Source organism: Gossypium hirsutum, chromosome A10 (genome assembly GCF_007990345.1).
Source record: "Gossypium hirsutum isolate 1008001.06 chromosome A10, Gossypium_hirsutum_v2.1, whole genome shotgun sequence".
Lineage (NCBI taxonomy): Eukaryota > Viridiplantae > Streptophyta > Magnoliopsida > Malvales > Malvaceae > Gossypium > Gossypium hirsutum.
Genome location: NC_053433.1, coordinates 101,336,729 through 101,362,673, shown reverse-complemented (window position 1 = coordinate 101,362,673; position 25,945 = coordinate 101,336,729). Strand labels below are relative to the sequence as shown.

The 25,945-nt window shown below is 34.9% G+C and overlaps 1 long non-coding RNA gene across 1 annotated transcript; it reads right to left on the bottom strand.

Annotated features, from left to right (window-relative positions):
• Positions 1-23,868: 23,868 nt before the first annotated feature.
• Positions 23,869-25,273, bottom strand: LOC121208468 (uncharacterized). The gene is made up of 2 exons (XR_005903518.1): positions 24,549-25,273; positions 23,869-24,257 (listed from the first exon to the last, which is right to left on the bottom strand). It is a non-coding gene; the product is annotated as an uncharacterized lncRNA (long non-coding RNA).
• Between the last annotated feature and the right edge of the window lie 672 nt (positions 25,274-25,945).

The following is a 25,945-nucleotide window of genomic DNA, read 5'->3' as shown; positions in this document are numbered from 1 at the left end:
CGTGGAGGGTTTTGGCAAAGATGGCATTGAAAGAATTCGTGTCAAGGTGGAGATTGTTAGAATTGTGTGACCCAAATTCTAAGAGATTGCTTGCAAGTCAAGTTAAACAAAAATATATTTTCTTTCTAGAAGATTTAGTATTTATTAGTATAATATATTTAGCATTTATTAGTATAGTTTATTTGACTTACTAATTTAGCCTATAAATAGGCTCCTTTACAATCTTAGAATGAATAGACACCCATTAGATTAGAACTCATAACACATTCAGAGAATTTTGTGTTTACGTTTGAGGGTTCTTTGTTTTTCGGGTTTTCGGGGTTTAGTTTTTATCTCCATCTTTTGTACTCTTCATTCTTTTGCCATTATAGTAAAATTATCTTTGCCCGTGGTTTTTTATCCTCTTTTGAGGGGTTTTTCCACGTTAAATTTGTGTGTTCATCTTCTCAATTTCTTCTACTATTTTTACTTGTTCGTTGCTTAATCGGGACAACCCTAACATATATTAATATTAAATAAAATAAAAATCTCCCCGCTTCCACCCGTCCCTCTCCTTCTCTCTCTCTCTCAGTGGGACCTCCCCTATCACTGTTCCCGTCCCCCACTTAGCTAATATAAATCGTTCAGGCTTTGAGCCATTATCATGACAGAAGATTGAAGAATGGATGGAGATTCAAAAAAGAATGAAGATTTGCGATTTATATTAGCTAAGGGAGGGAAGGTGGTGGCGGTGGAGGAGGAGGAAAGGAAGAGGGGTTGGGTGGGGGATTTTTTATTTCATTTAATATTAATATAATTATATTTATTTAAAAATATTTATGTATATTTATATTTTTTTATTCTCTTACAATTAGGATCAAATTGAGAATATTTTAAAATTTTGAGAGTTAATTTCTTAAAATTATGACTAAATTGATATAATGTGTAAAAGTTGAAAGTTAAATTTATTATTATATCAATCTTTTTAACTGTCACATTAACTTGTCATTTATGATTTTGACAGGAGAGATAAAAATGACCCAATTATGTAATATGTGTGTTTAAATTGTAAGCTTTTTATTTTAAGTGCCTAAAATGAATTTTTTTTAATAATTAGATGAATACCTGCGCAATTTACCATTAAAATAATTAATGTCAAATTTTAATTATTGAGACAATAAGTGTAATTAATTACGTGACACAACTGATTTTTGGAACATCCGCGTGTTAAAGTATTGAACTCTCCTAAGATTATTTCCTTCTTCTAAAGATAGCGTTTGGTAAGGATTTACATTTTAAAATTTTAATTTTTAATTTATAATTTATAAATTCATTATTTCTAAATTTTTTGAGAATTAAAATATTTAAAGTTTAAGATTTTAAATTATTCTAAATTCATTGTTTGGATAATTTAAATTTTGATTTTGATTTTAACTAATTTTAATCTTTAAAAATATTTTTTTAAAATTTAATTATTTAGAAGGATTTTGAACATTATTTTTGAACTAGACTGTATCGACTGATTGGATCGAGAACCAGCTAAGGTATCAGTCTAGAGAAAGGCATTAGATCGGTTGACTCGGAAATCGATACAAATCGATTGATTGGGCTATTGAACCAATTTTTTTATTTTTATAAATTTTTAAATGATTTATTTAATGGAACCAGAAGGACCAATCGAACTGGTTGGACCAATAAATCGATGGCCTAATCAATTCGACCACCAATTTAATTTTGAAAATCGGACCAAACTAGCTGGTCAAAGCGATTGTCCTTGGCATAAGTGGACTTACTTAGGTATAAACTAAATATCAAGGGTTTAAAATTAAAATTGTGGAAACTATGGTATCAATTGAATTTTTTAATATTCATATTGTATTAAATTAGATGCATGAAGCTTCATCACTGTTTTCAGAATCGGATCGGACCGATTGGATTGGGAATCAATCGAGGTACCAACCCGAAATAAGGGGTCAGATCGATTGTCTCGTGAACCTGTCAAATTGACAATTGTACCAGTTTGATCTATTTTTAAATATTTTTATTTTGTAATAATTTATTCAATCGAACCAATTGAATCGAGAACCGATGATTTGACCAGTTTATCTATCAATCCAATTCACAAAACCTTGAGCTTCGTGATGTAGTAAAATTATTTATTTATTGTTTGAGTTTCGAAGAATATGTGAGAGAAGAGAGAACAAAAAAGTTCTCATATTTTTTTAATCAATTTTAGATTTTGAAATTTTCAAAGTTTTAATTTTGAAATTCAAAATTAAACTGTTAAGAAATTTGACTTGGATTTGCCTAAATTTAAATCCAACTTTTTATTTAATGTGCAAAAAAAGAATTTAGATTTTCAAATCCAAATCTAAATTTTTTACCAAAATCATAGTTTCCATACAAGGCCATAAAGGAATTGGATTTAATAATATATATATATATATAACATTAATTCCATCATACATCCCTAAACTACAACATTCATTATAAATTTATCCTAAACTTTAAAACGTTATTTACATCCTCTAACTATCAAAAGGTCCTTCCATTACTAAATCATTAATTTAATGGTTAAATGAGATGTTAGATCTTATATTGCAAAGTTGAAAATGTAAAATTTAAGGGTTAGGATGGACAATGGATAGTTTTAGGCATTGTATAAAAAAGAACATATATGATAAAACCTATAATGAGATTAATGTTAAAAAAATGTAAAATTTAAATAAACATGAATATTATAAAAATAAATGTTGTAAAAATCTTAATTTTGAGATTTTTGAAAATTTTTAACCAAAGCTTTATGTTCAGTCTCTTTATTTTTCTTTATTCCAGTTACTTTTGTTTTTAAATTTTCATTTTAAATTATACAACATAAGATGGACATGTCATTAACAATTAAATTAGTAGTTTTAATAATAAAATGACATAATTGATATAACATCAATTGTTTAAGGATATAATTAAAACGTTTTGAAGTTTAGGGACTAACTTAGAATGAGAATCATAATTTGAGATGTTTGCCGCAATTAACTCATATATATTTACTATTCTTCTTCCTCTCATGTGTTGCATGTAGTATACGCGTTTATTTTTTAAATAAAAGATAAAGAATATAACATACTTAATGTAAATAATATTTTAAGTAAATAATATTTTATGAAAAATTTTATTAAAATACAATAAATATTTTTTTTTACTTACCTCCTATTCTACACATCCACTTTTGATATATTCAAATTAATTTGTACAGTAATATTTGAAATACTCTTGGAGTTTTAAATTACCTAAACAACTATAAAAACATAATTATAATAAATAATTATAATTATATGTAATGCCATGAATAGTTAATCTTGTTTCTGTGAATCTTAACATAAATGAGTATCTATTTCAGTAGTTAAGTGTTTTGAGAGAGTGTGTAAGGTCTTGGGTTCAGGTTCTACTTTTTAGAAAATTCTATTATTTTTTTATCTAAGCGTTATCCCTGTTAGATGGGCTTATGTAATATTATTTGTAAACTTATATTAGAATGAGCTTGTTGGTTTGAGTAGCAAGGAGTTAGCTTGTTGGAGGTTTTGTGTTTGAATCCTTGCGCAAGCGTGAGTGTTAATTTTTGTTTCGGTTGTCTGTTAAAGGTTCGATAGAGTTGGAAGTTTAAAGTAGTTGGATGTGGTTAGTGGGGATGATATTATTGGATGTGGTTATTAGTGGGGTGTTGGGATACTAATCAAATTGGTTATTCTTAATTTTATTTTATTTTGTTTTTTTTATTTTCTCTCCTTTCCCAAAAATCTGACATCAGTTTCTGCCTCTCTTCCATTTTTTTCTGCCATTTCCATCTTTTTGTCTCTCATCTACTTCTTTCTTCTATCTTTCTTTCGTTTTCCTTCAAGTCTATTCACACTTCTTCTGTTCTTCGCATTGTGCTTTGGATTTTGGTGTTATTCAGGTGATTTGGGTAAGAGTGGTTACTTTTATCTTTAGGTAACAGTTTCGGTAAGCTGTTTGGATTCACTTTCGTTGTAGTAGCGTAATGGTGTTGTAGGGAATTTGATTCTTTGTAAACGTATTGTGTAGGAGAAGACGGTGAAACGGTGGTTTTTGCTCCAACAGTCTAAACTCTGTGTGTGATCGGGTTTGATAGTGGTAAGTATGTGCTCATTGCTTGGTTGAGCATTGTTGGATTTGCAATTTGTTGGCTAAAAAGGTGTTTCAGTATTCTATTTTTAGGTTTTGGTGGTCTTAGGAGTGGTTTCGCATCAAAATCGTATCACGTGTCTACCTAAAACACGAGAAAATAAGATTCGGCGAAAGCCGAAAAAGGGGACTATCGATGCCACACGGGCGTGTTCCTGGCAATGTGGCTAGCCATGTGTTAGACGCAGTCATGTGATGGCAAGAGTGTGGTCGTGTGGGCCACACGGACTATAACAGTCTGTTTTCAGTGAAATTAGAACAATAGTTTTGAGACCACAAATTTGAAGTCAAAAAATTTATATTATTATTATTTTATGTTCTACTATATGATAGAAATAAATTATAAAAATTTCGTTAATAAATTTTAACGTTTACATACCTAATTTGATGAAAATGACTAAATTGCATTAAGTGCAGAAGTTGAGTTCTAATAGTTAAAGGTATTAAATAGCTATAGAATTTTAAATTGGAGATCCTCATATAACAAATATCCATTAAAATGCTTAGTGGTTAAGCATGAATAGTCATCATTGGAAATTTCATGAAACATTAAGGTTAATTGTAACACCCCTTACCCATATTTAATGCCGGAACAGGGTACGAGGCATTACTGGACTTAAACACAAGCAAACATACATTTCCAAGCCATAATTTTCTGTCCAATTTAAAATCATTTTCAAAAACTCATAAAGTCCCTAATACAAGCCTATGAGGCCCAAAACATGCTTTGGAATTGGTTCAGGACTAAATCGAGAACTTTAGAAGATTTTACAAAACTTAGAAAATTTTTCACTAAACAGGGGTCACATGCCCGTGTCCCGACTCCGTGTAACTCTCTGACTTGTAACTCATGACCAAATTGAGATCACACGGCCAAGTCACATGCCCGTGTGCTAGGCCGTGTGGAAAATTAATTTTCACAAAAATAGGTGCAGACTTCACATGCCTAGGACACACGCCCGTGCCTGAGGCCCTGTCATCCCCACGACTGAGACACATGCCCACGTCTCTGCCCATGTACTCAATTCTAAGTATTCTGTTTCTCAAAATTAAGGTGCAGGGGACACACTGACGGAACACAAGCCCATGGGGCAGACCGTGTTTTTATGCTCACACCTACACAACATAACATAGCACCCATCCAAGCATATACATACAACCAAATCAACCACAACCAAGACATTAACACATCATTCACATGCTACCATCTATCATATACAAACATCACATACTTATCAACTCAAATCATGTAAATTCCCACATCCATGAAAGGCATCATTATATAAATTATTTATACCAATAGTAGCTATTTTCAAATGGCCTTATACAAAATGAACTTTCAACCAATATAAGCCAGCACATTTTGCCAAATCAAATATGACACATAACAAAATGACCAAGTCCCCTATACATGTCATAACCCAAAACATTGAATTCATTGATACCAAAATAATTGTTGATAGTGTGAGTGGATCTCCGACGATCTCCGATCTCCGAGATAGCTTGGGAACACTATAAGACAAATGAAAGATAGGGGAGTAAGCTATAAAGCTTAGTACGTTCCTATGCAAATAATAAGTATCATAACCACACATTTAACCTACAATTAACATGATGAAAATTGGCATAAATGTTATTAAAATCTTATAGTCATAACTTACTTAATCACAACCTTACCAAGGGTTCATCACATATCGAGCTCATTACATTTGAGTTTTACGTACATACCTGTAACAACTCGCAACATAACCATAGTCTTCCTCAACTTTGACATTTCTTTTGAACACTCGGAATATTAACAGATACTCAGAAATCTTGCACATAAGTCCCATATATGTAGCCGAAGTTACCTCATATCTCATAATACATATAAGCTCATTTTCGAGCTATTCACGGGCCTGCTCACACAAGCTGTCAATCAGGATGTAGCTACACAGTGCTATTCACACAAGCTGTCAGGTATCCGCATCTCATGCCGGACTACCCAGCCACTAGTAGGACGTACGAAACCAGCATTCGGATCACATAAGCACATGGGTTCCTAATGACATGTCACTCGTATCCTATTATGTTCTTAAGGTTCAATCGGGATTTCTCGCTTGTCGAAACTTTTGTTGAATACGTCCAAAGAGTCAATCACACAATTCATACAATATTAAAGCATATTAAACATAAATATATCAATGCATTATTTACATATAAACTTACCTCTGTACAAAAATAGTAGAATTTGACCTAATCGTCAAACACTTTGTTTTTCCCCCGATCTAGGTCTGAACCCCATTTTTCTTAATCTATAATAACAAATTTAACTCATTTAATATTCACATTGTTCAATTCAGTCCAAAAAAATCATATTATAGGAAAATTACATTTTTCCCTTAATGTTTCACATTTTTACAATTTAGTCCCTAGGCTCGTAAATTGAAATGTATTCAATTTTTTCAAAACCCAAGCCTAGCCGAACCATTTTCATACTTATACCAGCCCACAATTTCCACTTAATCACACTTTTACTAATTATTTTATACTTTTACAAATAGGTCCTTTTTGACATTTTTACCAAAGATCACTTAGTAAAAGTTGTTTATCTAACACCAAACATGCATTTTCTACCATTATACACAAATATATATCATGGGTAAAATTTTAAATTTCATTATACACAAATATATATCATGGGTAAAATTTTAAATTTTGGTAATACTTCAAAATAGTCCTTGGAAAAGCTAGATTAGGTTACAAGGATCTCAAAAACATGAAAATCATTAAAAACGGGGCTAGAATGGACTTACAATCGAGCTTGGGAGCTTGAAAAACCCTAGCTATGTTCTCCATTGCAAGTTTCAGCCATGAGGAAGAAGATGGACAAAAATTTTGGCTTTATTTTGATTATTAATTCATTTATTAACCAAATGACCAAAATGCCCCTATCTTAAAACATACAAATTCTCTTATTTCATATCCATTTTTTTCCACTAACTTAACAAATGGTCTAATTAGCATATAAAGACATTAAATTTAAAATTTCATAGAAAATAGGCACCTTTAGCTTCTAGAACACACATTTTGCACCTATTGCAATTTAGTCCTTTTTACTAAATTGAGTGCCCAACTGATAAAATTTTTAAACGAAATTTTCACGAAACAATTCCACAAAATTGTAAACCATAAAAATATAATAAAAATAATATTTCTACGTCGGATTCATGGTTCTGAAACCACTAGTTTGACTAGACCCAAAATCGGGTTGTTACATTAATTTTGGAAATTATCAATTAAAGTGATATTAAATAAAATAAAAAAAATATATTATCATTATCTAGCACCAAATAAAAAAAACCTATCCATAGAAGCTTGAGATATTAGCAAGCTTGTTTTGCTTAATTAAGTATGTATTGTCTCGTTTTTAATGATTTTTATGTTTCCGAGATCGTAATAGCTTAATCTAGCTAACTCGGGAATTAATTTGCAAAACTGTTAAAGTATTAAGGTTTTTCCATTGATGAGTATGCTTGAATTTTAAAGCTTTATGATAGAAAATGAAAGGTTGTTGTTAAATAAACAACTTTTGTAAAGAGAATTTTGATGAAATTATCAATTAGGGATTAAATTGAAAAAGATGATAAATTTATAGTAAAATTGTGAAATTGTGAATTATATGGGCTGCTATTAAAATTTATAAAAATTGACTAGGCCTGAGTAAGGATTAAATTGCATGAAAGTTATTTTCCAAGCCTAGGGACTAAATTGTAATAAATTAAAGTATAGGGCAAAATAGTAATTTTTCCAAAAATGTGTTGTTGGACTAAATTGAATATGAATTATATTGCATTAAGTTAAATTCATTCATATAGATCCAGTTAGACCTAGTACGAAGTTAGATCGAGGCAAAGGAAAAATATCGAATTAGTCGTCTTCGTATCTACGTAAACTTGACGAGGTAAGTTCGTGTAATTAATTTGTACATTTATATGTGTTAAATTGAATTATTGTTTGTGAATTGTATAATTGCCATGAATAAATACCGGTTGTATATCTGAAGATTACCGAGTCCCGTTTGAATCGTAGGAATTTGTAGGATATAAAGACATGTCATTAGGGTTACCAATTTGGTTGAAGTACTGCATGTGTTGCAGACACACCACAGCTTTAATGAGCTTCCTAATACTCAGCTCGCATGAGCTTTCTGACACTTAGCGCACATAAGCTTCCCGTTATTTAGCTCACATGAGCTTCCCGTTATTCAGCTCAGAGGAGCTTCCCGTTTACAGCTCGTATGAACATATATGAATATGAATTGACGGATTACAGTTCAGTACACCTCGGTGTACCACCCGTGTATCTAACGATATTTTAAATGGTTTAACGAGTACAGTTCTATTACGAAATTATATGAGTTTAATATATTCTATTACCGGTATTTACATGAAATACTGAAATATGATTATTTGATGAATTCAACCATGTGTGTTGGATCTTATATGTGATTTTCATGGCTAATATGTTGTGATCATGTGTTTAGGCTTTTGGCCAAATGGATTGAGATATGCTATATTTACTTACCTATTTTATGGAAATATGGCAAGTTAAATTCTATATTATACGAACTTACTAAGTTTAAAATGCTTACTTTGTGTTATTTTCCATGTTTTATAGTAATTCAAAAGCTCGTACGAGTTGGAAACTGGTCAGAGCTATTTCACACTATCCATCGGCTCTTTTGGTACTTTTAGTAAATTAATCCTGGTTATAATGGCATGTATAGGTTAATTTGGCCAATGTTGGTATATAAATGTTTTGTTAAGACTAGCCATTTGAATGGCTTGTGTTTGGTATATTTTGATATATTTATATATGTGGCCTTATCATATTTAATGTGTGTTTGATATGGTTAAATGATGGAAAACTTATAGGTATATTGATGATTGATTTTGAAATAGTATAATTGGTACAATTATGCATATATGCATTTGGTTATCTAGGTAAATTTGGATATTTGGTTGACATGTTATTAAGTTTTCATTTGAGGTGCTAAATGTAACACCCCAAACCAGTCGAGTGTTTTCAAAACATTTATTCAATGCGGAAGATTTTAAAACAGATTGCCTATTTGTAGTATTTTTGATAAAACATCTATATTTTTGAAAACTCGTGTCCTTTCCTACTACTAGCAGTAATAAACCAAAAATGCAAATCCCAAGTTAAGTAAAAATCCATAAAGGCCATATTACAGCAAAAATAATCCCAATTAAAAGTAAAATCATAGATAGTTAATAAACAGCGTAACAGAAAATGTGTGGCCACCATTGAGTCCTCCGTTGCACCGACTCGCCTATGTCTAAGGATTACCTAAACAGAGTAAACAGAATGGGTGAGTTTATGTAAACTCAGTGTGTAATCCCCATATAAACAAGCAGTCAGAATGCAATCATAGTTTGGGCCTAAGCCCATTACAGTATCAATATTCAGTACAGTAACAGTTATGCAGTATCAAATCCTACCCAGCCAGCCTCTACACTCTAACTCCGTCCAACCCTACACTCCATATGGGGATATAATCAACTCACCCATCCCTACACTCCAAAAAGTACCGGATGCGACACTAGACAGTAGTTTGTAGCTAAGCTGCCAGTAAATTAGGCTCGAGGCCTTTCAGTACACTTCCTCCAAACATTGTATTTCCTCAGCCCAATGTAATATACAAATATGGCAGGCTATCACATAATATCATGCATGTAAACAGGGCATACAGTATCAATTAGTGGAACATCATCATGCTTAATCATATCAGTCATACAGTCATTTCAATCAATTAGAGGTCTAAGTAAGCTTATCGACCATACAGTAAGTCTACAGTCGACTTGGGTGACTCGTGCAACCTTAGCAATAAAACAGTGAAAATGGGCCTACAAACCTACGATGCTCGCCCATGTAGGCCCACACGACCGTGTGACCTACATGGCCCAAAAATCTCACAAGCTCGTGTGGTTCATCTGTGTAGGCCCACACGCCCATGAACTACACGGTCCAATTCAGCCCAGCCCGTGTATTATACATGGCCAACCTCGTTGATCACACACCCGTGTTCAATCACACAGCTTACCACATGAACGGCCACACACCCGTGTAGCGTCAACAGCCTCACTTTTTGGCTTTTTGTCGATTCCCGTTTATAGTGTTACGGTTACACACCTATAGTGTTTTCGATATTTAAGCCCTTTAGAACACTTCAATACCTATAATTGACCAATTCCACACCATAATCAATCTTCCTTTATGATTAAAAAACAAATCCCGAAACCAACGGTCTTATCTATAAAGCAAAGAACACTTATTGCAAGGTTTCCAATCGACTTGCTAAGAATCAGTATGAAGGGGGCCTCAATCCACACGACATGCTGCTGCTAGAACCCCATAGTTAATTTACCAAAAATTACTCAATCAAAATAGTGTTAACAATTTACCCCTTACCCCACGAGTGGCTAACGTTTGCACAAAAGAGAAGAATGAAACACACTCAAGAGTAAAGGAGGAGAAAACGGTAGCAAGTGGGGAATTTTGGCTGCAAACAACAAAAGAAGAAGAAAAGACGGAGAGGGGAAAACAATCAGTAGAAAGTCAAATAGTAAAAATTGGCACCAAAGAACTAAGAATAGTCGACCGAAAGTTGAGAGAAACAAAAGCCAAAATCGAAATTAGACTTACCGTATGCATAATATTCAGTGTCTTGTTGAAGAACTATATGAATAAATAGAATGAAAGGGAGAGTGGTGCAAGAAGTACCAAAGTTCGGCAGCAAGGTGGGGAAGAAAGCAAATAAAGATCAAAAAGAAAGAAAATCACAATATTTCGGCAAGGAGAAGGTAGAATAGCCGTCAGAAGAAAGAGGAACATTTTGGGGATTTTCAAAATAGCAAAAAGAAATGAAATCAGATCTGGATAATCTTCAACCTCCCCTAATTCAACCCTAAAAACTCTCCTACTATCCCTCCACAAACCGTCCACTTCTCACAATACCTCAAATTCCTTATTTTCCTCCATCAATCCCACAAATACCGAAGAACTCCCTTATTATCCTCCTAAAAATCGGCCATAACATCCCCACACTTCTCAAATACTCAGAATTTTGGTCAAACTACAACACTCATATGCTTCAAGCAATAAAAATAAATCCCATTGATCGCGTAGAGATTCGAACATTAAACCTTTAACCATTTAATACTCTACCTAACCACCAGACCAACAAGCCCATTCTAACATATTTTACCAACATTTATTTATAATTCTACTGATTAGAGATAGTGATTTATTCATTTAAAAAAAATCTACCCCAACTAAGGCTTGAACTTGGGACCTCTCCCCCACACCTAGAACACTTAACCACTGAAGCAGATACATAATTCGTGTCACAAACAAACGAAAATAAATACATAAGGGATTTTTGGGGCGTTACAACTCTACCCTCTAAAAGCAAATTTCAGCTTCGAAATTTTACTTGATCAGAATAGATGAAGATACTATTGCCACATCGCATCCTAAGGCTTCCATGTGGCCTCCTCAAAGCTATGATTACGCCGAAGAAACTTAACCAATGGGATGGATTTTCTTCTTAGAAATTTTACATCTCGCTTCAATATCTGAACTGGCTCCTCCTCAAAGGTCATATCTAGCCTAACCTCGATCTCCTCAATAAGAACAATATGCGTAGGATTAGAGCGGTAGCGCCTCAATATTGAGACGTGGAATACATCGTGAATCTGATCTAGCTCCGGAGGTAACTCTAACTGGTAGGCAATTGGTCCTACACGCTTCAGGCTACAATAATGTCTAATGAATCTAGGGCTCAACTTACCCTTACGACCAAATCTCAGTACCTTCTTCCATGGCGAGACTTTAAGGAAAATAGAGTCTTCCACAGAATATTCAATTTCACATTTCTTCAGGTTTGCGTAGGACTTCTGCCTATCAGATGCCATTTTTAGTCGGTCCCAAATTAGTCTAACTTTATCCTTGGTATCAGAAACCAGTTTAGGGCCCAGGATACGCCGCTTGCCCAACTCAGTCCAACATGAAGGTGTGCGACATCTACGGCAATATAATGCCTCGTAAGGTTCCATCTAAATGCTAGACTGATAGTTGTTGTTATAAGAAAACTCTGCTAGCGGAAAACACTCCTCCCAACTGCCACAGAAATCAATCACGCAACTTCTTAACATGTCCTCCAGTATCTGAATCACCCTCTCTTGTTGACCTTCTATATGAGGATGGAATGTAGTACTGAAGTCCAATCTAGTACCTAGAGCTTCATGTAGCTTCTTCCAGAACTGAGATGTGAAGCGAGGATCCCTATAAGATATTATTGAAACCAGTACCCCATGCTGTCTCACTATCTCAGACATATACAACTTAGCCAGCTTCTGCAGAGTGTAGTCAGTATGAATAGGTTTGAAGTTGGCAGACTTAGTCAATCGATCCACGATGACCTAAATAGAATCCTTCGTAGAGGGTGTGAGGGGTAACCACTAACGAAGTCCATAGTCACTCGCTTCCACTTCTAAAGTGGAATCTTAACTGGCTGCAACAAACCCGAAGGTAACTGATGCTCAGCCTTAACCTGCTGGCAAGTCAGACATTTACCCACAAAATCAGTAACCTCTCGTTTAAGTCCTGGCCACTAGTATAACTCACGAAGGTCTCTGTACATTTTATTTCTACCAGGATACATAGTATAAGGGCTACTATGTGCCTCTCTCAGTATCAACTACTTCAATTCAGTGTATTTCAGTATACAGATTCTCCCACGGAAATAGAGTACCCTTTCACTATTCAGTCCAAAGTCCTCAGTATGCCCACTTTCAACCTATCGAAAACGAAGACCCAAAGATTTGTTTTCCAACTGCTTACCCTTAATCTGTTCAATCCACGTAGGCTTAACCTGAAGCTCAACTAGCATACTTCCATCATCAAATAAACTGAGGCGAGCAAACATCGCCCTCAAATCAGTCATAACCATATGGCTCAGTACATCGGCCACCATATTGGTCTTACCAGGGTGGTATTCAATGTACAGTCGTAGTCTTTAAGCAACTTAATCTATCTACGCTACCTAAGATTTATCTCCTTCTGAGTGAGGAGATACTTGAGACTCTTGTGATCCGTGTAGATGATACACTTTTCACCATATAGGTAATGCCTCTAAATTTTCAATGTGAACACCACTACGGTCAACTCTAGGTCATGCGTCGGATAATTCACCTCATGAGTCTTAAACTGATGAGACGCATACACTACCAGCCTACCCTCTTGCATCAATACACATCCCAAACTGACATGTGATGCATCGCTGTAGGCAATAAACTTTTTTCTAGACTCTGGCTGTATCAAAACAAGGGCCTCAATCAGTATAGTTTTGAGCTTCTCAAAGCTCTCTTGTTGTGCATCAGTCCAATTAAATGGCACACCCTTATGTAACAGCTTAGTCAAAGGTGCAGCAATCAATGAAAACCCTTCTACAAAATGTCGATAATACCCTGTCAGTTCCAGAAAACTTCAAATCTCAGGTACAGTCTTAGGCTACTTCCAATCCAAAACAGCCTCAATCTTTCAAGGATCAACTCTAATCCCCTCAGCAGAAACCACATATCCTAGAAATGCTATTTCACATAGCCAGAACTTACATTTACTGAACTTGGCGTACAGTTGTTTCTCTCGCAGAACCTATAGAATCACTCTGAGGTGTTTATCATGTTCATCATCAGTCCTTGAATACACCAGTATGTCATCAATAAATACTACTACGAACTAATCCAGATAGGGCTGGAACACTCGGTTCATCAGATCCATGAAAGCTACTGGTGCATTCTCCAGTCCAAATGACATCACTAGGAACTTGTAGTGATCGTATCGAGTCCTAAATACTGTTTTGTGCACATTTGTCTCCTTAACCATCAACTGATGATATCCTGATCGGATGTTAATCTTGAAGAAAACTGAAGCCCCTTGTAACTGGTCAAACAAATTGTCTATCATTGGTAGGGTACTTATTCTTCATAGTTAACTTATTCAGCTGTCGGTAGTCGATACACATACGCATGGATCCATCTTTCTTTTTCACGAATAGAACTGGTGCTCTCCACAGAGACACACTAGGGCTGATGAACCTATGATCTAATAACTCTTGAATCTGAGCCTTAAGCTCCACTAGCTCTTTTAGTGCCATTCTATAAGGAGTGATGAACACCAAAGCTGTACCAGGAAGGAGCTCAATCCCAAACTCTACTTCACGATTCGGAGGTAACCTAGGTAGCTCTTCAGAAAAAATGTCAGGAAAGTCCTTAACCGTCCTGATATCCTTAACCGAAGAATCTTTCGAATCTAGAACACTGATGTAGGCCAGATACGCCTCACATCCCTTACGAACCAACTTTTCAGACCACAATGTAGAAATCACATTCGATAAGTAGTTCTAATACTCTCCAATTACGACTACCTTCCTGTCCTCTACAGTTCTCAGTACAACCCGTTTTATGGCACAATCTAAGCTCACTCGGTGCTTGACCAACCAATCTATTCCCAGTATCAGATCAAATTCTCTGAAAGACAGTTCTATTAGATTAGTCAGAAATATAGCCCCTTGAACCTTTAAAGGAACATCTCTAAACACCTTATTTACCTTTACTGATTGCCCCAACGGACTCAACACAGTGACCTCACTTATAGTGCTCTCAACCCGTACATTCAAGTTTTCAGAAAAGGTACAAGCTATATAGGAGTGAGTGGATCTTATATCTATCAATGCAGTATAATGTATATTATAAATAAAGAACATACATGTGATGACGCCTGGAGCATTTCCATCCTCTCGACGATGTGTAGCATGAACTAGAGTTAGCTGCCTCGCTTTAGTATGACCAGTACCTCTACTCTATGCTCTCTATCACGGCCCAAACTATTTCCTCCTCTAGCTTGACCACGACCTCTCATTGGCTACTGAACAACTTTCGGTGGCTGTGCAGTATTATTACCTGGAGCTTGCATATAATCGACCCTCCGTGGTTAACCCCTAATATAGTGCTCCAAAGAACCACACGTCAAGCATGCCCCAGTCCTTTTCCAACACTAGCCTAGATGGCGTTTACCACAATCAGTACACGACGGCTGTCCAGTAATAGCAATAGGAGCCCCAACTTTGACCGGCCCATCCACTCTGGCCTTTTTCTTAAGACTCTAAATGGAACTTGAGGGTTTCGAATCCCTCTTACTCTTACCCCTCTCTCGATTCTGACGCTCAACTCGCTTTACTTCCTCGGTGATCTTTGCCTTATCAACCAATGCAGCAAAATCTCACTCTCTCTCTGGAGCTATCAAAACCCTTAGATTATTCTTGAGGATATCCTTAAAGTGAGACATCGTTCGTACTCAGTCGCCACCATACCTCACGCATAGTGGCTCAATCTTAGAAATTCGGCCTCATACTCGGCCACTGATCTATCTTCCTGAGTCAAATTTAGGAACTCCCTCCTACGGGCATCCATATAACTAGTATCCACATACTTCCCATGGAAAGTGGTCATGAAGAACTCCCAAGCAAGTCGATCAGGCTGAGTGCCCTCCTTAGCAGTGAGCCATCACTGATATGCCTCATCATGTAGCAGCGATACTACGCCTTTTAATTTTTACTCAAGGGTGTAGTCCAGATCATCCATGATCTTTTCTGTGGACTCAATCCAGTACTCAGCCACATTAGTGGCGATCCCAACAACATCCTTAAAAATCTCAGCTCCATTAGACCGGAGTCATTTTGTAACTGACCCTCGGCCTCCAACTCTAGTATTGGACCTAGTGACCCACTCTAAAATCCTCAACATCGCCTAGGACAGTGGGTCGTCCCCAGCCGCTCGATCATGAGACCTAGACCTAGACCCAGACCCAATTTCTCTAATAGGCGACACCGGCGTCTCACTAGTGTCGAAATTCGGCATACCACCTAGTGAAGAAGACCCAGCTCAAGCCCTTCTACGACCTCTACCACGACTTCTTATACCTTGTCCACGAGTACCTCGTGCACTCATTATCTAATCGCGTTTATCTGTATTAATAGTTTTATGCATCATTTTATAGTTTTAGTAATTATTAACAAAATTTTTATGCAGAAAAGTATCAGTAATTCAGAGTTCATTTTCATACAATGCAGTGTCTATCAGTTTAACTACAGTCTCAATGTACACTATATTAAGTTGTTTTCAGTACAGTCCATCTATAGTAGTCTCAGTATATACTACCTATAGCAGTTCCAGTCAAAAATATATAACAGTTATAGAGAACTTACAGAATTGGCTCTAGAGTCTTAATGTACCATACGTTCAGTACAAATATTCCAATATTCAGAAATCAGTTAAAAACAAATTTTTTTTGGAACTCAAATCCACAGCTAAGTTTTGTAACCTGGCTTTGATACCACTAAATGTAACACCCCAAACCCGGTCTGGACGTTATTCTCGGATTAGACGATGTTACATGGTAGTATGTTTGAAAATCGTAACTTCGCCCAAAAATAATTTTCTTTTAGAAACGTTGTATTATTACCTATTACTTCTAATCTCGAGTTATTTAATCAGTCGAGTGTTTTCAAAACGTGTATTCAATACGGAAGCTCTTAAAACAAATTGCGTATTTGTGGTATTTTTGATAAAACATCTATCTTTTTGAAAACCCGTGTCGTTTCCTACTGCTAGCAGTAATAAACCAAAAATGCAAATCCCAAGTTAAGTAAAAATCCATAGAGGCCATATTACAGCAAAATAATCCCAATTAAAAGTAAAATCATAAATAGTTAATAAACAACGTAACAGAAAAGGTGTGGCCAACACTAAGTCCTTCGTCGCACTGGCCCTTCTATGTCTAAGGATTACATGAATAGATTAAACAAAAGGGGTGAGTTTAAGTAAACCCAGGGTGTAATCCCCATATAAATAAGCAGTCAGAATGTAATCATAATCTGGTCCCAAGCCCATTACAGTATTAATATTCAGTATAGTAACAGTTATACACTATCAAATCCTACCTAGCCAGCCTCTACACTCCAACTCTGTCCAACCCTACACTCCATGTGGGGATATAATTAACCCACCCATCCCTACACTCCAAAAAGCACCGGATGCAGCACTAGACAGTAGTTTGCAGTTGAGCTGTCAGTAAATTAGGCTCTAGGCCTTTCAGTACACTTCTTTCGAACATTGTATTTCCCCCAACCCAATGCAATGCAATATACAAATATGACATGCTATCACATAATATCATGCATGTAAACAGGGTATACAGTATCAATCAGTGGAACATCATCATGCTTAATCATATCATTCATACAATTATTTTAATTAATTAGGGATTTAGGTAAGCTTACAGACCCTACAGTAGGTCCACAGTTGACTCGAGCGACTTATGCAACCTTAGCAATAAAACAGTGAAAATGGGCCTACAAGCCCATAATGTTCGCCCATGTGAGCCCACACGCCCGTGTGGCCCACATAGCCCAAATTGGCCTTGGCTGTGTGAATCACACGGCTTGGCCCAAAAATCCCACACGATGGTGTGATTTATCTGTGTGGGCCCACATGCTCGTGGCCTACACGTTCCAATTTGGTCTGACCTGTGTATCGCACATGGCCAGCCTCGTTGATCACACACCCGTGTTCAATCACATTACCTACCACACGGACAACCACACGCCTGTGTAGTGTCAACAACCTCACTTTTCAACTTTTCGTCGATTCTTGTTTACAGTGTTATAGTTACGCACCTGTAGTGTTGCGATACTTAAGCCCTCTAGAGCACTTCAATACCTACAATTGACCAATCCCACTATAATCAATCTTCCTTTATGATTAAACAACAAATCCCGAAATCAACGGTCTCATCTATAAAGTAATAAACACTTACTGCAAGGTTTCCAATTGACTTGCTAAGAATCAGTACGAAGGGGGTCTCAATCCACATGACATGCTGCTGCTAAAACCCCATAGTTAATTTACCGAAAATTACTTAATCAAAACAGTGTTAACAATTTACCCCTTACCGGTTTGCACAAAAGAGAAAAACGAAACGCACTCAAGAGTAAAGGAGGAGAAAACAATAGCAAGTGGGGAATTTTGGCTGCAAACAACAAAAGAAGAAGAAAAGACGGAGAGGGGAAAACAATCAGCAGAAAGTCGAATAGTAAAAATTGGCACCAAAGAACTAATAATAGTCGATCGAAAGTTGAGAGAAACCAAAGCCAAAATCGAAATTGGACTTACTGCATGCATAATACTCAGTGTCTTGTTGAAGAACTATATGAATATAGAGAATGAAAGGGAGAGTGGTGTAAGAAGTACCAAAGTTCGGCAGCAAGGTGGGGAAGAAAGCAAATAAAGATCAAAAAGAAAGAAAATCACAATATTTTGGCAATGAGAAGGTAGAATAGCTGTCAGAAGAAAGATGAACACTTTGGGGATTTTCAAAATAGCAAAAAAAAAATGAAATTAGATCTGGATAATCCTCAACCTCCCCTAATTCGATCCTAAAAACTCTCCTACTATCCCTCCACAAACCGTCTACTTACCACTATACCTCAAATTCCTTATTTTCCTCCACCAATCCCACAACTATCGAAGAACCCCCTCATTATCCTCCTAAAAATCAGCCACAACATCCCCACACTCTTGAAATACTTAGAATTTTGGTGAAACTACAACACTCATACGGTTCAAACTGTAAAAATAAATCCCCTTCATCGCGCAGAAATTCGAACCTCAGACCTCCAGCGATTTAACACTCCACCTAACCACTAGACTAGCAAGCCCATTCTGACATATTTTACCAAAATTTATTTATAAGTCTACTGATTAGAGATTGGGGTTTATTCTTTTAAAAACAAAAATCTGCCCAAGCTAAGGCTTGAACTTGAGACCTCTCCCCCACACCCAAAACATTTAACCACTGAAGTAGATTCATAACTTGTGTCACAAACATACAAAAATAAATACATAAGGGCTTTTTAGGGCGTTACACCTAAGGGCACATTGGTTGTATGTGATGATATTTCATGTTTAAGACTTGATTTTGGCTTGATTTGTATGCCTTATTATGGCTTGTTGATATACAAATTGTTGTGTTTAGTTTGATGTTAATTTGGGTGAGAAATATGGTTTAGAAAATGACCTATTTTTGTCTACATAGGCAGAGACACGGGCGTGTGTCTTAGCTTTGTGTGACACACGACCAAGTGACACGGCTGTGTGTCCTCTGTATCTTTAAAATTCCGCAAGTCAGTATGCTCAACACAGCCTAGCACATGTGCATGTGACTTGGACGTGTGACCCAAGTAAGAGAGTTATACGGGCAAGGACACGGGCTGGGATACAGCCATGTGTCCTTATTTCGAATGCCCACACGGCCTGACCACACAGTCGTATGTCTCCTCCATCTTTGAAAAATTTTCATGCTTTCAGAAAAATTCTTTAAGTACCGATTTAGTCTCAACTTGTTTCTAACTCGTATTTTGCGCTTCGAGGGCTCGTATAAGAGACAATATGTTTAATTTTAATGGGTTTCTGCAATGAATGTTATATGATATGAAATGTTTGTTTATTTGATCTGTAAACTTCAGTAATACTTCGTAACCTTATTCTGGCGACGAATTCGGGTTTACACAGGCTAGGCTGAATTGGGCATATGGGCCCAAAATCTGGAGATTTTCCCTAGGGTCACATGAGCCTTTCTGATCGATTGTAGGCCTTTCGTAAGGTCGGTAAGAGCTAACGAAACCTTAAAGCTTGTGATCTAATAATCTGATATACCAACTTGAGTTAGGTAATCTGATATGTATGTTTGATTAACTGGTAAAAACATGTATCAATATTTGTATTTTTGTATCTGTATATTTGTATCTGTATATCTGTATCTGTATATTTGTTTCCGTATATTTGTATCTATATTTCTATATCTATATATGGGGTGGTATATGTTTATTGGAGGAAGTGTTATGTGAGGAGACATTTCACCCTTATTTTGACAGCACAGCTGCATATTATTCTATTATGTGTCATTTAAACATTATATGGTGTGTAGGGATGAGTGGGTGTTTTAAAACCCACATGGTAGATGGGATGGTTGGAGATGGTGTGTAGAGGATGGGGGTAGGATTCTATATATCTGATCTGATTATCTGATTCTGGCATATGTTTCTGTTAAGGACTTAAATTCATATCTGTATATGTTCTGCATATGAGAATTCTATGTATATTTGCATGACTATCTTTGTTGGGTTACACACCGAGTTTACGAAAACTCACATCTGTTTGTTTGTTCTGTTCAGGTAATCCTCAGGCATAGGCTGGTCGGTGCGACGAAGGCTCAGTGGTGACCACTCGTCAGAAAATTGTTTTTATTAGTAATAACGGTCTCATTTCAAATTCTAGATTTTCTTGAAAGTTTGTAATTTTTGGGACTATTTGGACTCTATGGTTTTTAACTTTTGGATTTTTTTTGCTTTCTATCCTGCAACGTTTGACAAAAACACTTTATGTGAATAAATGTTTTTTGAAAACATGAGCTAGTTTTTGAATAAAACATGTAACACCTCAGATTTTAGGGTTAGAAATTCTGAGCTTTGTGGTTAGGGGTAGTGAGTAGATTGATCTATTGTGTTTACTTTCGCATTTTAATGTCAGAATGGGCCTGTTGGTTTGGTGGTTGGTTGTTGTGTGTTAGTTTACCTTTGGATTCTAGGTTCAAACATTCGTGTGTATTTAAGGTAGTAATTTTATTTTAGATTTTTTTATTTGCTAAAATATTTATTAGTTTTAACTATTTTAGTTTATTTTTATTTTGAGTATAAAAAACCCAAAAAAGGAAAAAAGGAGTGTTGCACGTTCTTTTTTATTTCTCTCCCTCCCACGTTCTCCCGTTGTTCCTAGTTCACGTTCTTTTTTCTTATTCTTTTTTCAATTTTTATTTTCTCAAGTTTAGGGTTTTGATCATAAAACTTATTTTAGGATTCTTCGTTTTGAGAATTTTACCTTTTACAATGTTTTCAGTCTCATAACTTGAGAAGTAGGTGTCAAATCTTTAGTTATAGTTGTTTGTGTGTAGTGGCTTCCATTAAGGTTTTTGAATCGGTTTGGAGAAGCGAATCGAACGAATCTAGTGTTTGCTATCGCGTCTAAGGTGTGTGTTTGGAAACTCTTCTTTTTCGTTATTAAATTTCTGATTTGTTTCCTTAAAATTTGACATATTTTGTGTGTTTCTGACATTTGTGATTAGCGATTGATTTGGTATAGGGTTGCACGAATTACATCCGATAAAGTTGGAATCACGTTTTTAAGGTGTGTGTCCTAGCGATCGTGTGTGTGATACTTTGTTAAAGTTATATCGTATATGTGTGTACCGCACTTAAGTCATATATTGCTGCCATTTTACGCTAATGTGGCTGCTGTTAACATGCCATGTTTGTATACGAATTTTTTTTCACTAAATACGTCGTGGTTGTTTGTCGTTTTGTGCCGAATTGGGCTGCTGATTGCATGTTGATTTTTCATGAAAATACTCAGCGATTGTAACAAACTTTTTGCTGCTGTTTTTGTAGAGTAAAGGCGGCATATGTGTGCACATTTTGTTGCTGTTTTCGGATAAGTTTAATGCTGCATATAGGAGTTTAGTTGTTTTTAAAGAGTAAAATGCGACACATGTGGGCTTTTTTTCGCTGATGTTTTGGTATCGACTGTAAAATTGTATGATTGTTCATAAGTTGGTTAATTCCTATAATTATACGGTAGGGGTAATCGTTTGGTTTCAATAGATACGTTGTTAAATTGTTTTAATTGTTATTTATTTGCTTAATTCATTTTTTTAATTACCTATAAATGACGACTAAATCTATTTATATTCTAGGTGTTAGCACTACTCCAAGATTTTAATGGAATTATTTACAACATTTCAATTCATGATTTGTTTTAGCTAATGTTAAATTTTGTATTATGCTCTTATTTTCTTATATTATAGTGGTTTTCATTGAGTGCTTTTTTAGTTATTTAAGATATTTTTATTCTCTTTTGGATGATTTAATATGTGGTTGAGCATTTGGAGATATGAGGGTGACTTTGTGAATGTAAAAAAAATTATGTCAGCAATAGGAATCAATGGTTGTTAGGATACCCAAATGAAATTATATATTAATAAATTCCTTCATTTTATTTTGATTTTATTCTTTACAAAATATTGCAAACGCACTAATTAACTTAATTTCACGTCAACTTTTTTATACATATATTGCGGGTGGCTATGCTAAAGCACCACCACCGAACAGTGGAGCTTTCATTAATGCTTTAGTGTAAAAAAAACAAAAACAAAAACAAAAGATAGTTTAAATCTCTGATTTGTTTTGGTAATTAAATGAATGCATTATACCATTTGCATTAATCTTTTTGAGTTTGGTTGCGAAGAGAAGAGACTCTGATCTGTTCTGACAGTTTCAACTGCAATTTGTCTATACAGTGGTTTACCACAATGCACAGTACGACATATATGTCAGTACTGTTGCATATTAACATTTGAGTGGCTTAGTCCACATACTTGGTGTGTAGGGTTGGATGGACCTTTCGAGGTCCTATGTGGTGTGCATGGTTGGATGAGCTTTAGTTCTTTTTGGGATGTGATTGGGGGACGGAGAGGTATTTGGCTGGTTGGGTGGGTTTTTATTATTTGTTGCATCCATTTTGCATTCTGTCTTTCTGTCTGATTGTGAGACTAATTGCTTATAGTTTGAGGTGGTTCATTACTGATACGTTAATTTGTTTGTGAAGACTGTTCATATATCAAATTGCTATTAAGTTTTATTTATATATTTTTTATTTGTGACATTTTGGTATTCATTTACCTATCATTTTCGAACTCACACTGAGCTCGTGTAGCTCACCTCATTGGTGTTTCTCCTTTCAGGTACACTTCCGTTTCTGTAGCTTGGACTCAGCATGCCAAAAGTCTCAGATAGTCTCGGTTTAAAAAGGCTTTAATAGTTTTTACAGTTTCTGAGTTTATAATTAAACCCCTTAGACTGTAAGTACTATTTTGAAAAATGTGGTATGAAGTTTTATGTTTTACGCACTTAAATGTCATTGGTATTGTACTTTCTTTTGAGAAAAAAATAGGAATATTTATATATTTGGACTGAAATTTTTGTAATAATGGAGCTTTATATCTAAGAGTTTTTACGAAACTTAAATACTGTAATGTTTTCGGTTTGTTAAACTAAAAATTTCCCACGATCACTTCGATCATCAATGTGATTTCCGGAATTCGATTTACACTTCTAGGCCAGGTTTAGGGCGTTACATAACAATTTTTAAACTTCTGCTGCAAATTTTACAAATACTTTAAAGGATATCTTAAATAAGTACATAAAAATAAGTTTTTCTGGAAATGGACTAGTTTTGGTAACAAATAATACGAAATGATTTAGCATAAGAAAAGTGCCGTAAAACCCATTGTCGTAACACTCCCATATTTAGCCATAACGTCTAGGCCGGATTTAAAGTTTGACATTATAATTTATAAAGTAAATAAAATATCATAAAATAAATAATAATTCATCACATAACATACAAAATCATTGAATATAATAAAAGCAATGCTTTCGAAAAAGGGATTCGATTTTGCAACAAAATCAAAACTCTTGCTAAGCTTAATAAAATATACAACTAGTTGCTAACCTTAATACAAAATTAATGTAATAGGTCAATTTTGACCTGGGCTTATAATAAATAAACCAATAATGTCCAAATTTTAAAATCCAAATTACAAAAATTAAAACCCAAACTACAACCCATATCAAAACCCAATACCTAACTTAAGCCCCAAACCCAATTACCCAATACACATCAGCCACTATCCTAAAACATTTTCAATCAAACCCTAGGAGCCGCCCTAGCCACTGCCCCCTCCCACGTGCTTTGTCGGCACGTCCAACGCCCGAAGGTCAGCTCCCCTGACATCGCTTGTACCAACATGGCAAGCTTCTGCACCATCGCTTCCGTCTAGGCCTGCAAAACGAGAACAAAAAAAGAAAGCAAGACAGAGAGCAGAGAAACACGCAAAATAGAAGCAGAAACAAGCAGAGATAGTAAGAAATCATATGTAATCGGCTATAAAGCCAAAAGAAAAGATCAATGTAAAAAGGGGGACCGATTGTTCAAAGAAAAAAATACTTATCAATAAAAAAGAGAGAAAGTTTTGAAGGTAGTTTTTTTTTTTTGCTCTTTATTTCATTCTATTCTTTTCATTTTTACATATATTTTATACGAAAATCAAAAGAAGAGGAAAACGAAAAATACCTGAATCGGTCTCCCTCCTCGTCGACGGACGTAGTCGGTGTCCGAGGGTCCCAAAAGGCGACGGAGTGGTTGTATGTTCGTTTGTTAATCATTTTCTCCATTTCTGAAAAAAAAATAAAAACTGATTTAAAGTTCTTTAAAAAAAAGGGAAAGGAGGTTTCGAAACGGGGCTGAAAGGCCCTTGTCTGTGCACCGTCGGTCGCCGGTGCCATGGTGGCACGGTGGGCAGAGAAAGAGCCTTCGTCGGAAAATATGAGAGGTTTCAAAACTTTTTTGTTTTTTTTCTAAAAAAAAATAAAGATGGGTTTTAAAACATTGAATGGAACAGCTGGGTGGGGTGTGAATCCGTGCATTCCCACCTTAAAGGGGTGATTTACATTTTTAATCCCTCCATTTTGTAGAACCACTTGATCAGGCTTATTTCTTTTTTATTATTTTTGATTTGGCCCTCAAATTTCGTGTGGTTTTTTTTAATTCGGTCCCTTGGGCTGTCTTGCTGAACATGCGTAGGGAACCAAGGGAATGTTTTCCCATCTAGTCCTTGCTAGTTTTAATGCGCTTCGTTCGGATCCTTGATTAACTTTCCAGTTTTTATATTGAGCACCCCGAAATTTTAGCTTGTTTTCATCCCTGTCCTTAATTCATTTACTTCATTTATTTGCTTATTTTTTTAGAAAACTGTTGTGTTGCTTATTATTTTATTATTTTGCATTATTTGTTTCAAGTTTTGTATCATTCAGCTTAAACTTTTTCATATGTATTTTTTTGTTTGATTATCATAAATTATTATATACTGTTTATTTTAAAATTCGTCTTACATATATTATTTTTTATATATTCTATTTATTTTTAGACTACCTTATTATATATTAATACATTATTTCATTTATCATATTCTTTAAATTTTGTATATATATTATCTAACTAAAACTATTTTATATATATAACTATTTTATATTCTTTATTTTAGATTTCTTTTATACATTATTTATTTTAAACTTGTTATATTATTCTCAAGCTATTTATATATATATATATTTTCTAAATGTTATTTGAGCTAAACTATTGTTTTTTGTCATTCTAAAATTTGTTATACATTACTTATTTGTAAATTTTTATGTATCATTTATTTTAAGCTATTTCGTATATTTTATTTATTTTGAAGTGCTTTACATATATTTGATTTTGAATTTGTTTTCATGTATTATCTATTTAAAATTGTTTTATTATTTTAAATTATTTTATATACCTTATTTTTAAACTCCATCTTATTTATTTTAAAATGTTTCATTATTATTTATATTAAGGTTATTTTCCATATTATTCATTTTACCCTTTTATGTATATGTATTTTAATATTATATTTTAATATATTATGTATATAGTTTTTAATACTA